This window comes from Salvelinus namaycush, chromosome 3, assembly GCF_016432855.1.
Source record: "Salvelinus namaycush isolate Seneca chromosome 3, SaNama_1.0, whole genome shotgun sequence".
NCBI classification, from domain to species: domain Eukaryota; kingdom Metazoa; phylum Chordata; class Actinopteri; order Salmoniformes; family Salmonidae; genus Salvelinus; species Salvelinus namaycush.
Window position 1 is genome coordinate 26,268,777 of NC_052309.1, and position 9,497 is coordinate 26,278,273.

Below are 9,497 nucleotides of genomic sequence, written 5' to 3' on the forward strand. Positions count from 1 at the left end.
AAAGCAAGACATCATACCGCGATCCAAAGAAATTCAGGAACAGATGAGAAACAAAGTAATTGACATCTATCAGTCTGGAAAGGGTTACAAAGCCATTTCTAAAGATTTGGGACTCCAGCGAACCATGGTGAGAGCCATTATCCACAAATTGAGAAAATTTGGAAGAGTGGTGAACCTTCCCAGAAGTGGCGGGCCTACCAAAATTACCCCAAGAGCGCAGTGACGACTCATCCAAGAGGACACAAAAGAACCCACAACAATATCTAAAGAACTGCAGGCCTCACTTGCCTCAGTTAAGGTCAGTGTTCATGACTCAACCATAAGAAAGAGACTGGGCAAAAATGGCATCCATGGCAGAGTTCCAAGGCGAAAACCACTGCTGACCAAAAATAACATAAAGGCTCGTCTCACTTTTGGCAAAAAACATCTTGATGATCCCCAAGACTTTTGGGAAAATATTCTGTGGACTTACGAAGCAAAAGGTGAACTTTTTGGAAGGTTTGCGTCAAGTTACACCTGGCGTAAAAGTAACACAGCATTTCAGAAAAAGAACATCATACCAACAGTCATATGGTGGTGGTAGTGTGATGGTGTGGGGCTGCTTTGCTGCTTCAGGACCTGGATGACTTGCTGTGATTGATGGAACCATGAACTCTACTCTCTACCAAAAAATCCTGAAGGAGAATGTCCAGCCATCAGTTCGTGACCTCAAGCTGAAGCGCACTTGGGTTCTGCAGCAGGACAATGATCCAAAACACACCAGCAAGTCCTCCTCTGAATGGCTTAAAAAAAAACAAAATGAAGGTTTTGGAGTGGCCTAGTCAAAGTCCGGACTTGAATCCGATTGAGATGCTGTGGCGTGACCTTAAAAAGGCGGTTCATGCTCGAAAACCCTCCAATGTGGCTGAATTAAAACAATTCTGCAAAGAAGAGTGGGCCAAAATTCCTCCACAGCAATGTGAAAGACTCATTGCCAGTTATTGCAAACGCTTGATTGCAGTTGTTGCTGCTGAGGGTGGCACAACCAGTTATTAGGTTTAGGGGGCAATTACTTTTTCACATAGGGCCTTGAAGGTTCGGATTGCTTTTTCCCCTTAATAAATAAAATCACTTAAACTGCATTGTGTTTACTTCTGTTATCTTTGTGTAATATTTAATTTAGTTTGATGATTTGAAACATTTAAGTGTGACAAATGTGCAAAAAATAAATCAGCAAGGGGGCAAATACTTTTTCATAGCACTGTATGCCTGGCTGAAATTCTGTTGAGACAACACAAACAGAAGTTACTACTAGCTAAGAACTAAAAAGAAGTAAAGGTTTTGAACATATTCCTCATCATGCAAATACTTTTTATTTTTAAGTACACTATTTTTAATTACACTGATACAGAGGAGTGAAGTCATCAGATTCTACCTCATGGAATGTCTCTCCCTAGGATGTCGGGGAGGTCTCTTGAGCTGAAATCACGCAATAAATCAAATGAAATGTCAACACGGCAAACACCGACAGAAACAATACCTCTGCTCTGCAAACACATTCACTGGGGCTCTCATGAAAATGTTCAGAGACATAATAATACTAATAAGTGCTCAACGTGATAAACCCTCTGGCCACTAGGTGGCACTGCATCCTTTCTGGTGCACTGGCATGATTTTCAGGCACATTAATTACATTGTGGTGAATGTAATTCTAAAGTGTGTTAAGTGGCAAGGATAGGGAGCATGTTTGATTTCAAACAGTCACCAGTTTATCATGCATTCTGCCAGTGGAATATAGTGAGGGAAAAGGAACCACTATTAAATTTGAACAGTCAATCAAATCTAAGAAGATTAATATCGGGAAATATGATTAAATTCCATATCCATGAAGAGCTTAGAGAGCGAAAGCTGTCTTGTCCACAGACCTTTAGCAAGGCTGCCTGCCTGTCATCATACTAACCAACCTAACCTATTTCCGGACTGCTATGACATGTAGATGACCAATAGGTACACCAGTGAACGAACATGTGTGGTGTCTTGACAATGATTGAGTGAGTACCTCTAATTAGTGCAAATCAATATGTACAGTGGCTTGCGAAAGTATTCACCCCCCTTGGCATTTTTCCTATTTTGTTGCCTTACAACCTGGAATTAAAATAGATTTTTGGGGGGGTTGTATCATTTGATTTACACAACATGCCTACGACTTTGAAGATGCAGAATATTTTTTATTGCGAAACTCGGTATCTTGTTAAATACGATGGATAACCCCCGATTTTCACTTGTCCACTGACTCGCCGCAGAAAGAAACCGCGGAAAAAGGTTGCAGACGCACATTCACCAGACGTCACACAAAAGTGTTAAATCAAAATATATTTTATATTTGAGATTCTTCAAAGTAGACACCCTTTGGTTTGATGACAGTTCAGCTGGAATGCTTTTCTAACAGTCTTGAAGGAGTTCTGAGCACTTGTTGGCTGCTTTTCCTTCACTCTGCGGTCCAACTCATCCCAAACCATCTGTTTTTGTCAAATACTTTATCTGTTTGGAATTACTGCAGTCAATTTGCAGTGTACAAATTATTTAACTATGTTCTGGCCTTCCGACCATCCGCTCAAGGAAATATCGGCCCACGGCTGAATGTAATTTGTAATTTGTGACTCATGTTCTACATTATTTGCACACTGGCAGCCTTTAAACTATCAAGAGTTGCATGTGTTCTTAGTGTGGCTCCAGTATTCAAGCCATTTCAATACATCTTTATTTGTCCCCTTAGGGCAAGGGTGGGGGACGTCCGGCCTCCGGGTCTTATACGGCCTTCAAGACCGTTTGATCAGGCCCCGAGCCAATTCATAAATACATTTTTTATATAAATATATATAAAAAAGCTCTAGACATCGTTTTTCCACAAATTTATTTTTTACAAATCCATCCACCTCCCCTAAAGCCTTGGCGCTACCAGACAGCTCATCGAGCACCTGTACATCAGAAAAATGGCTACAGTAAAGAAAAGTAAATGCAGAGTGTAACGTTTTCAAAGACAAATTAATATGGAAAGGCAAACCTGTATGCCTAGTTTGTGGGGATGCACTTGCAGTAATGAAAAAGGCAAATTTGGAGAGTCATTACAGCTCGAAACATGCTAAACTGAATGAGTTGGAAGGACAACTTTTTGTGGATAAAGTCATTGCTCTTCAGCTGGGTTTGGGTGCGCAACAAGCCGCCTTAACATTTTCCCCATCCAAATGAGGTTTTGTAATGTAAGCAAGTTGTGGTGAGTGAACTTATCGCAAAGAAACTGAAGCCTCATTCGGAAGGAGAATTTGTAAGAGTGTCTCCTTGCCACTGCAGAGTTGCTAGCACCAGACAAAGTTAAATTGTTCCAAAGTGTCAGTTTGTCTCAAAGAATCGTTACGGAGCGGATAACTGACATGGCACAAAACATTGGAGGACTTCGCAAGAAATTGAGTTTCTCTTTGGCATGTGATGAAACAACTGACGTAGCAAATAATGCCCAATTTGCCATTTTTGTGCGTGGAATTACAGCGGAGTTTGACACAAGGGATGAATTGCTGTCTTTGGAAGCCATGCATCGCACCACCAGAGGTGAGGACTTGTCTCGGCTATGAGCAAATTTGAGCTACAGTTTGAAAAATTAAGTGGCCTTAATACAGATGGAGCGACAGCCATGGTTGGCTCGAACCGTAACACGGAACCCAAACCGGCTGCGCGCGTGCGCTACCGTGCATACATTTATTTTGCCCCCCTACACCAAACGCGATCACGACACGCAGGTTAAAATATCAAAACAAACTCTGAACCAATTACATTAACTTGGGGACAGGGCGAAAAGCATTAAACATCTATGGCAATTTAGCTAGTTAGCTTGCACTAGCTAGCTAATTTGTCCTATTTAGCTAGCTAGCTTGCTGTTGCTAGCTAGCTTGCTGTTGCTAGCTAGCTTGCTGTTGCTAGCTAGCTTGCTGTTGCTAGCTAGCTTGCTGTTGCTAGCTAGCTTGCTGTTGCTAGCTAGCTTGCTGTTGCTAGCTAATTTGTCCTTGGATATAAACATTGAGTTGTTATTTTACCTGAACTGCACAAGGTCCTCTACTCCGACAAATTAACCCACACATAAAACGGCCAACCGAATCGTTTCTAGTCATCTCTCCTCCTTTCAGGCTTTTTTATCGTTGAACTTATATGGTGATCGGCATCTAAACTGTCGTAGTATTACCACGACTACCGGCAAAACAGTTCGTCTTTCAATCACCCACGTGGGTATAACCAATGAGGAGATGGTATGTGGGTACCTGCTTCTATAAACCAATGAGGAGATGGGAGAGGCAGGACTTTCAGCGCGATCTGCGTCAGAAATAGGAAGGAGTTCTATTTTAGCCCTTGGCAACGCAGACACTCGTTGGCGTGCGCGAGCAGTGGGTGCAATAAATGAATAACATGGATTTCTAAATTTATTTTGCTACGCTCGCGCACGCGACGTGTCCGGTCTGGTCAGCATGTTAGTGAAAAAAATTAATAAGTTGTCTCAGTCTTGATCCAAGTGATTTAATTGTATGCAACTACATCATACATCAAGAAAGTCTGTGTGCACAGTCGCTGAAGCGGAACAATGTAATGGCAACTGTAGTGTCGACCATCAATTTTATCAAAAGCAATGGGCTGAACCGCCAGTTTAAGGAGCTACTGAGTGATCTTGAATCGGAGTATGGTGATCTGGTTTACCACTGTGAGGTGCGATGGTTGAGCCGTGGAAACATGCTTGCGCGGTTTTATGACTGAAGGATGACGTAAAACAATTCATGAAGGGGGAAACCTGTTGCGGAACTGAGTGATGACAAGCGGATGTGTGATTTGGCCTTCATGGTGGACATAACCAAGTATCTGTCTGACTTGAACTTCAAAGGCCGAACCAGCTTCTCAGCGATTTGCTGTCAAACATGAAATCGTTCGAAGCTAAATTAAAGCCGTGGCAAGTCCAACTAGAAAGGGGTAACACAGTACATTTTTCTACTCTGCAAGGACAAGAGCCTGAGATTACGTCAGAATATGCTGGTGAGTGTGGAAAGCTCGCAAAAAGAATTTTGTGAGCAGTTTAAGGATATGAAAAGTAAACTGGAGTTGAACATATTTGCAACCCCGTTTAACGTCAAACCAGCAGATGTGCCGGATGGCCTACAACACGAAGTCATTGAGCTGCAAAGCAATGACAAGCTCAAACCCAGGTACAACAACCGCCCTCTCCTTGAGTTCAATGTACGTTAGCGCTGAGCATTTTCCTGTTCTGAGGAGACATGCGCTTAAATTCGCATCTGTGTTCGGGACGACCTAAACTGACTCTTGCAAAGACTCGATTCCACTCAAAACTGTCTGACACAAACCTGGAAAACCAGCTGCGAGTAGCGTCATCTTCACTGCCAGCTGACATCAAACGCCTCGTCAAAGATAAGCAGTTTCAGCCATCGCAGTAGAGGTGAGTTTGAACAAGTAATCATAACATTATTTACAATACTAATATTTATTTAAATAGGACTAGCACTTTTCAAAATACTCAAGGACACATCATAAAAGTCATATTTAAACTATAAAACCAATGTCAGTGATTAAAGTCACATTAAAACATGAATAAAGCAGAAAATAGCTCATGTTAATAATATGGCCCCCGAATTAATTTATAAATATTCAAATGGCCCTTGATGGCAAAAAGGTTCCCCACCCCTGGCTTAGGGCAGTTACTATAGCCGTGTAACATGGCCTGGGTGATGACAGACAGGAGGAAAATGGGGCGGATGATACTGATGTCTTTCAGTGTCCCAGACTCTTTGCTGATGGCCACGATGGCCCATATGGGGATCTACAGACAACAGGTGGCACCCATGCACACAGCCAGCTCCTTGCCCCAACGGTATACACATAGGCACCATAGTGCAGCTGGGTGTTGTACATCTCAATGAAGATATAGGTCAGGATGAACAGGGACACAGAAACAGAGAGGTGGGGTGAAACAAAGGCAACAGAAATGAAAACATCAGCAATAAGACTTTGCTCATAAAATACACATATCAGACATACTGAGGGGTGATTGAAAAGAAGCCCATAGAGAACACAGCCGGGGTGAAAGGGGATAGATGTCGGTTTCTTTCAATTATTCACCACTGAGGGTGCAACAAAGGGTGGATTTAAGACAAAGAGGGATGCTTTCCCAGAGATATAATGTAAAGGTCAAGGGTCAAATAAATCTGCCTGACTCGCCAGTAGGAGAAATGGGGTGCAGAATACTCAGCATGCTTTGAAGTAGAGCAGCACTTTGCGGCACCAGGAAGGACAGAGACAGATCATTGCAATGATGTCCTGGCAAAACTGGTTCACTCATGTGAATATTAAGGAATGCAGACACTTATTAGTCAAAGTATCTGAATAGACTAATGACATACAGTAAGTGTGTGGCATGTCTGAATAGTGGTTAGTATGTGAAATGTAGCATGCAGGGTATGGAGTTAGAGGTGCATGTTGCTGTGTACCATAGAAGAAGGAGATGCCAATGAAGAGGGTAATGAGGCCGAAGCTAGTGGTGAATGAGTCGATGAGGGTGAACCAGTAAATCCCTCCCCATGGAGAGACGGACACCAGCACTAACACAAACACACCCCTTCCTCACTAATACACACGTGATCAACAGCAGTCCCATTAGACAGAAGCCGAAACACAGAAGTCCCAGGAACAGAGACTTCTCCTTCATGTTAGCTCTGAGCTGTGGGAACTCATCCAGCATGGCCATGGTGATACCCTCCATGTCACCAAACTACAGGGATGAGGGCCAGAGAAACAGGGAGCGGGGTGTTAGATGTCTGTGTTTGGTGAGTTTAAAGCACTGTGGTTCAATACAGAACAAAACTGTGGTTTACCAGAGTGTCGACCCCCAGCATGAAAAAGAAGAGGATCGACCAAAACACAGAGCCTGGCAGTCAAGCAAGAGGTTCTGAGTAAGAGGTTCTGAGTATGCCACAAACGCCAAACCGGGACCTGGCGGAAGAACAATAATGAGCTTATATTTGCCATAAAATTACTTTATTGCCATGATAATAACTGGATGTATTGTGATTACCATGTCATAAACATAAATAAATGTATTGTTAAAACAAGAGTGATTTGCTCATTGTGAGCTACCAGTGTCTTCCACCTCTCTAACAGGCACTCCCTTCCTTCAAGCCATGTGACCCAGGATTGAGAATATGGCGAAGCCCACAAAGAGGCTGGTGATGCAGTTCCCTATGGTGATGACCAGACAGTCCCTGAAAGCAGAACAATATTAGAATTGACTCCATTTCCCAGCATGCCTGTAGCCTCTGAGTGCATAGAAGAGTACTACTGACCTAATGACATTGTTATCAAACTTATTATAGGAGGCCGTGGAGAGCAGCCCCCCCAACACCAATCCCCAATGAGTAGAAGATTTGGGAGGAGCATCGTTCCACACCTACATGGTAATGGTGACAGATAAGACATGCTGTTTACTTTGTTGGCCAGCAGCAAGGACCTTGACACACATCATTAAAGGTAGGCACACACACACAAGCACACAGCCTATACTTGAATCTAGATATACCAGCCTGTATCCACTACGGGACATACCTGTGCACTGGTCAGCCGACCCCAGTCAGGGGTCAGGTAGAAGGCAACACCCTGAAGTGACCCCTCCGGTGTAGCACCTCTGATGATCAAAACGATCAGCACTAAGTCACGTAAACCAGTCACGTAAACCACCTACAAAGTTAGAGTAACAGCTCTTAAGTACATAGCTGTTTTCAACTCTCAACTCTCCCTACCTGCTATTTCGACCTCTGAATGCCCGGCTATGAAAAGCCAAGTGACATTTACTCCTGATGTACTGACCTGTTGCACCCTCTACAACCACTGTGATTATTATTTGACCCTGTTGGTCATCTATGAACGTTTGAACATCTTGGAGAACAATCTGGCCTTAACGGCCATGTACTGTTATAATCTTCACCCGGCACAGCCAGAAGGGGACTGGCCACCCCTCAGAGCCTGGTTCCTCTAGGTTTCTTCCAAGGTTCCGCCTTTCTAGGGAGTTTTTCCTAACAACCGTGCATTTACATCTGCATTGCTTGCTGTTTGGGATTTTAGGCTGGGGAAACTGGATAATTCAAGCGGAGACATTCCTCATTCGTTTGATTGTTTATACACTGAGCTGATGCACGTATACACGGCATGTAAGGACAGTTCCTACAAACAGCACTATGGCTTTATAATCACTTACTACATCTGGAATGCTGCCAGCCAACACAAGAGGATTCATTGTTCAACTATTGAAGCATCAGCATGTACTAGCTTCACATGGAGAGCTGAAGGAGACACAGTAGACTGACTAAGATGTGTTTGCGGTAGCAGAGGTAGGGAAACCTCCACACGTTCCCCAGTCCCACACAGTAGCCGATACAGGAGAGCAGAAACTCATACTTCCCACCCCACTGCTCTCTACTGAGAATATTTGGGTCTGGTGCGGGTGTAGGGGGCGGGACTCAAACTGTGGCTGGGATGAGGGATTGGTGACATCATGAGTTAAATTAAAACCATTCAGCTGTGCTGGACTCTAGAACAGATATAACACATTTAAAACTGTCAGACAGATCCTATAACGGTGTCATGCCTTGATTTCGAAAAGTATAATTCCATGTCACAAGTGAAGTACTCCCTCTCCATTTTAACTTGTATGAGACACTGGGACTGCACATTGTTTAGGGTTAATACAGTCAGTGACAATGGTAGGAATTGCTATGTAGTCCAGATTAACAGATATGGGTGTGGTTCACACATCAGGAAATGTGAGTGAGTGAGTTGTCAGTGGACCAGTAAAAAGACAGCAAAGAGATTAACTAAGGACAAGAAGTGGAAGTAGGTCTGGTTAAAAATGGTAGTTCAGTTTTTGGAACAGCAAATCATTTGATTTAGGCCACTACCATCTGCTGCCCTTCATCAACATCATGACACATTGTAAGTCATACAAGGTGAATAAAGAGTACCCTACAGGTAGTTGATATAAAATGTTTTAAAAAACAAGAGCTGCACACTAGGAGCTCAGATGCAAAAATATTTATGTCCAACGGTGACAGACAAGCTGTCTTCATCCGGGTATAATAAGCACTGCAGGATGACTCATTTATATAGTGTACAGACACCTGTGTGTCTTTTGAATCATGGCCGGGTGTGGCCTGATATCATTGGTTAATTTTCATATTAAAATAGCATACAAAAAACTACTAGGCCACTACCATCTGCCCCCCTTCATTATCAACATCATGACATATTGTATGTCATACAAGGGGAATAAAGAGTACCCTACAGGTAGTTGATATAAAATGGGCTATAATATGTTATGCAAAACTAACATACGAGAGCATAAAACGTTAAATATGTCTTTGAAATAAAAATATCTTTGGATTGTCGATAAATTGCTCAGAGCAAAGTTCCATAGTAATCTA

The 9,497-nt window shown here is 42.9% G+C and overlaps 1 pseudogene; it reads right to left on the reverse strand.

Moving 5' to 3' along the window:
- Positions 1-4,677: 4,677 nt before the first annotated feature.
- Positions 4,678-8,314, reverse strand: LOC120043774 (annotated as a pseudogene).
- Positions 8,315-9,497: the final 1,183 nt, after the last annotated feature.